At 41.8% G+C, this 5,803-nt stretch overlaps 1 pseudogene; it reads left to right on the forward strand.

Moving 5' to 3' along the window:
* Window positions 1-4,625: 4,625 nt before the first annotated feature.
* Window positions 4,626-5,448, forward strand: LOC105876694 (small ribosomal subunit protein eS6-like; annotated as a pseudogene).
* Window positions 5,449-5,803: the final 355 nt, after the last annotated feature.

Here is a 5,803-nt window from a genome sequence, read left to right on the forward strand (position 1 = left end):
CAGAAGCCACATAAGGGTATCTGGTGAACAAGGGCCCTGCCTCAGCACCCCAGACACCTCGTTTCCCTCACCAGAGGCATCGATGTTACCTGCTACCTAGTTCTTGTGTATTTTTTGAGAGATAGTTCATGAAGATTCAAATATATTGAATATACTCTTTTTAATACAATGATGGCATATTATGCATTGTTTTGTACGTTGCTTGGACTTCAGGTAGTAACAGAAGGAAAGAAGGCTATAAAGCATAATGAGATTAATCCTAATGGTCTCTTAGGGGAAAATGGTAACTCAGTTCTAATTATAGTCTCCTATCCAGGACAATTCTCTGGGGAGGTTCAAGATGGTGAGGCAGGCAGAATTATGGCTTAGGGTTGAGAGTGATAATCTTACCAGGAATATGAAACTGTGTGACTGCCCTTAAATATTGGTGTCATGGCTAGGGGAAGAGTAGCATGGACAAGGCTAAGCCAGACTTGCAACTAACCCTAACTAAATTTAGCATGCAGTACCCCAAAGATTATAATAACATCAATGTGCACAGGTCCTGGCACATAGTAGATACTCTAAATGAGTTAACTAATTATTGCATGAATAACTGTATTCAACCCATCTCTACTGGAACTCATCCAATAATATTATCATTGCCTTTGATCTCTAACATTATAAGATTATCCCATATATATATGAGGGGTCCTCAAAAGTTAATGGAAAATGCACATTATGAAAAAACTATGCATAGATTTCAAAATTTTTTTGCACCAAAATAAACTCATACTAACTTTTTACAACATGTCTGAACAGGATCTGGTTTGAGGCACTAACAAGGATAAGACATGAGTTTGAAAAGAGCTCCTATGAGAGCAATGAATTCCTATGAATTCTGCTAAAATCAAAGCAAGAACAAATATCAAAATTATGGTGAAGCTTGAGTTTTAGGATAAATCATTGATTCTTTTTTATTTTTTTTTTTAATTTTTTTTTTCTTGATTTTACCTCTACACAATTTTGCAGAAAATCATTGATTCTTTATGAAAAGTTTATGGGGACAAAGCCTTAAATAAATCAGCCATTTACAAATGGATAGCTTGTTTTAACAAGAAATGAGATGATATTGAAGGTGAGCCCTGCAATGGCAGACCATCCACATCAATTTGCTAAGAAAAAATTAATCTTGCTCGTACCCTAATTGAAGAGGACTGATAATTAATAGCACAAACAATAGCCAACACAATAGACATCTCAACTGATTCAGCTTGCACAATTCTGAATGAAAAGTTAAAGTTGAGCAAGCTTTCCACTCAATGAGTGCCCAAACTGTTGTGCCCTGATCAGCTGCAGACAAAAGCAGGGTTTGCAATGGGAATTTTAAACAAATGGGATGAAGATCCTGAAGGGTTTCCTCAAAGAATTGAGGAAAAGAAGAGATGAATCATGGCTTCACCAGTATGATCCTGAATACAAAGCACAATCACAGCAACGGCTACTAAGAGGTGGACATGGTCCAGTCAAAGCAAAAGACAACCAGTCAACAGCAAAGGTCATGGCAACAGTTTCTTGGGATGCTCAAGGCATTCTGCTTGTTGGCTTTCTGGAGGGCAAAAGAATGATAGCATCTGCCTATTATGAGAGTGTTTTGAGCAAGTTAGCCAAAGCATTAGTAGAAAAACATACAGGAAATCTTCACCAGAGAGTCCTTCTTCACCACAACAATGCTCCTGCTCGCTCCTCTCATCAAACAATGGCAAGTTTGCCAGTTTCAATGGGAAACTATTAGGCATCCACCTTACAGTCCTGATTTGGCTCCTTCTGACTTCTTTTTGTTTCTTAATCTTAAAAAATCTTTAAAAGGCACCCATTAGTTCTCAGTTAATAATGTAGAAAAAAAGAAGACTTCATGGACATGGTTAAATTCCCAAGACCCTCAGTTCTTTAGGGATGGACTAAGTGACTAGTGTCAATGCTTATCAACGTGTCTTGGCCTTGATGGAGCTTACGTTGAGCAATAAAGTTTATATTCTTATTTTTATCTTTTTTTTTTTTTTTTTTTTTTTGAGACAGAGTCTCACTTTGTTGTCCAGGCTAGAGTGAGTGCCATGGCGTCAGCCTAGCTCACAGCAACCTCAAACTCCTGGGCTCCAGTGATCCTTCTGCCTCAGCCTCCCGGGTAGCTGGGACTACAGGCATGCGCCACCATGCCCGGCTAATTTTTTATATATATATATCAGTTGGCCAATTAATTTCTTTCTATTTATAGTAGAGACGGGGTCTCGCTCTTGCTCAGGCTGGTTTTGAACTCCTGACCTTGAGCAATCCGCCCGCCTCGGCCTCCCAAGAGCTAGGATTACAGGCGTGAGCCACAGCGCCCGGCCTTATTTTTATCTTTTAATTCCATTTTTTGCATGAACTTTTTGGCACACATAAGCGAATTTTATAGAAATCATGGCATGGGGGTGGTTTTGAAACCCATGTTAGGTGAGGAAGGTATCTCCATAGAAGAAATGCCCAGATATTGAGCATTAAAGCCCAAGCAGATTAGAAGGACATCCCTGCATGATGATGGCCCAGAATGGCACATTTGAGCCTGACAGGTAAAGCAACTTCATGGTGGGGATGGGAGGAGTCAGAAGATAGAGATGGTCCAGAATCAGGAGTTGGAGGCACAGCAAGGAAGTCACCTACATGGGGGATTGGACCAACACAGGCTATTGGAGCCCAAGGACAAGAGGAGGGTGTCCCCACAGAGGGGCAGTGCAGTGTGAGGTGTCTGAGCCAGAGCAGGGAGGAGGGCATATGTGTGAGTGTGGACTGGCATGAGATGCTGGAGTTCAAGCTGGAAAGGACAATGTCTATGCTATGGGACAGCCTAGCACAAGATGTCAGGGTCTAAGCCAGGTGATAAAGATGTTCCCATAGAGAGGTAGCCTGGAGTGGGTACTGCAGCCTGAGCAAGGTGAGGAGGGCATGATCCACACCTGAGCATCCTGGGGTGAGAAGCTAGAGAGCAAAGGAGTGAATGAGGTGTCTGAGTAGGGATGCAGTTTGGCATGGTGTGTCAGAGCCCAAGTGGAGTGCTGAGGTCATCTGTGCAAAAGTGACAAAGCAGCAGATATGGGAGACTGGTTATATACAGAGGGACTTATCAAATAAAAAATTAGTAAGAAGGAAAATAAGAGCCATTCGGAGAAGAGAGTTTGGAAAGGCAGAAAACTAGAATAAATCCTGGGCTCTTAGATTGGAATTAGAAATATTGGGGTGAACTCATATTTTCCAATATAGAGAGATATAGACATAGAGATAAATGTGTTTGCATATATACATGTATGTATATTCATATGCACATGATCACATATACAAATTCCTTAGCTCTGTCCACTGAGAGAGCCTGAGAGCAGTAACACTCCAATACCAACGAGAGGGATTTCCACGGTTTGTAAAGCTGCTGCCTGCATACAAAGCATAAAGAGCTCTCTGTGGCCTTGCTAGTGTCATATGCTAAGTTTTGCTGAATGGGAAATCTTGATCCTACCCTCAAAACATTCAAAGCCAATAGTGATCTGAATCTAACTAAAACTGCAAAAAAACTCAGATCCACTTACACTTCAGATTATACTTATTCAACTTCCTATAGGGTGTGCTCTTTTGGGGGTGGGGGGGTGTAAATATTGCTTCAGTCTAGGCTTAGTGGCTAATGACTGTAATCCCAGCACTCTGGGAGACTCATGAGGGAGAATCGCTTGAAGCCAGGAGTTGGAGACCAGCCTGAGCAAGATAGAGACCCCGCCTCTACCAAAAATAGAAAAATTAGCTGAGCATGGTGGCATGCACCTGTAGTCCCAGCTACTTGGGAGGCTGAGGCAGGAGGATTGCCTGAGCCCAGGAGTTTGAGCTTGCAGTGAGCTTTGATGATGCCACAGCACTCTAGCCCAGGTGACAGAGTGAGACTCTTGTCTCAAAAAAAAAAAAAAAAAAGAAAGAAAAAAAAAATTAATGAAGGAAAACACTAGAAATAAGAAGTCATTTGATGGTCTTGACAGTAGATAGGACACAGCAGAGAAAAGGATCAATAAACTTAAAGGCATACCAATAGAAATACAGTCATGTGTTGCCTAACAATGGAAGTATATTAGTGTTATTGGGTGATTTTCTCACTGTGCAAATATTATAGAATATATGTACACAAACCTAGACACTACAGCCTACCACACACCTAGGCTACCTGGTTAACCTATTGCTCCTGGGCTACAAACCTGCACAGCATGTTATAGTACTGAATACTGTAGGCAATTGAAACACAAGATAAGTATTTATAGATCTAAACAAATCCAAACATAAAAAAGGTACAGTGTAAGTACAAAACAGTGTTACATAGTATTTAAAAAGATTAAAAAAAAAAATAGTGCACTTGTATAGGACACTTACCATAAATGGAGCTGGCAGGACCGGAAGTTGCTCTGAGTGAGTCAGTGAGTGAGTAGTGTGTGAATGTGAAGGCCTAGAACATTACTGTGCACTATTGTAGACTTTATAAACACTGCACACTTAGGCTACATTATTTTTAAAAAATTCTTTCCTCAATGATAAGTTAACCTTAGCTTACCATAATTTTTTTACTCTATAAAACTTTTCATTTTTCTCTTTTTCGTGGCGCCTCGGAGGCAATCAGCTGCTTCACGATGAAGCTGAATATCTCCTTCCCAGCCACTGGCTGCCAGAAACTCACTGAAGTGGACGATGAACGCAAACTTCGTACTTTCTATGAGAAGCGTATGGCCACGGAAGTTGCTGCCGACGCTCTGGTGAGAATGGAAGGGTTACGTGGTCCGAATCAGTGGTGGGAACGACAAGCAAGGTTTCCCCGTGACGCAGGGAGTCTTGACCCATGGCCGTGTTCGCCTGCTACTGAGTAAGGGGCATTCCTGTTACAGACCAAGGAGAACTGGAGAAAGAAAGCGCAAATCTGTCCGTGGTTGTATTGTGGATGCCAACCTGAGTGTTCTCAACTTGGTTATTGTAAAAAAGGGAGAGAAGGATATCCCTGGACTGACTGATACTACAGTACCTCGTCGTCTGGGGCCCAAAGAGCTAGCAGAATCCGCAAACTCTTCAATCTGTCTAAAGAACATGATGTTCGCCAGTATGTTGTGAGGAAGCCCTTAAACAAAGAAGGTAAGAAACCTAGGACCAAAGCACCCAAGATTCAGCGACTTGTAACTCCACGTGTCCTGCAACATAAACGCGGGCGTACTGCTCTGAAGAAGCAGCGCACTAAGAAAAATAAGGAAGAGGCTGCAGAATATGCTAAACTTTTGGTAAGAGAATGAAGGAGGCCAAAGAAAAGCGCCAGGAACAGATTGCCAAGAGACGTAGGCTGTCCTCTCTGAGAGCATCTAAGTCTGAGTCGAGCCAAAAATAAGATTTTTTGAGTTAAATAATAAATAAGACCATATCCTAAAAAAAAAAAAAAAAAAAAAAACTTTTCATTTTTTAAAGCTTTTTCATTCATTTATAATAACACTTAGCTTGGCCAGGTGTGGTTGCTCATGCCTGTAATCCCAGCTCTCTGGGAGGCCAAGGCGGGTGGATCACTCAAGGTCAGGAGTTCGAGACCAGCCTGACCAAGAGCGAGACCCGTCTCTTCTATAAATAGAAAGAAATTAATTGGCCAACTAATATATATAGAAAAAATTAGCCGGGCATGGTGGCACATGCCTGTAGTCCCAGCTACTTGGGAGGCTGAGGCAGCAGGATTGCTTGAGCCCAGGAGTTTGAGGTTGCTGTGAGTTAGGCTGACGCCACAGCACTC

Source organism: Microcebus murinus, chromosome 10 (genome assembly GCF_040939455.1).
Source record: "Microcebus murinus isolate Inina chromosome 10, M.murinus_Inina_mat1.0, whole genome shotgun sequence".
NCBI lineage: Eukaryota > Metazoa > Chordata > Mammalia > Primates > Cheirogaleidae > Microcebus > Microcebus murinus.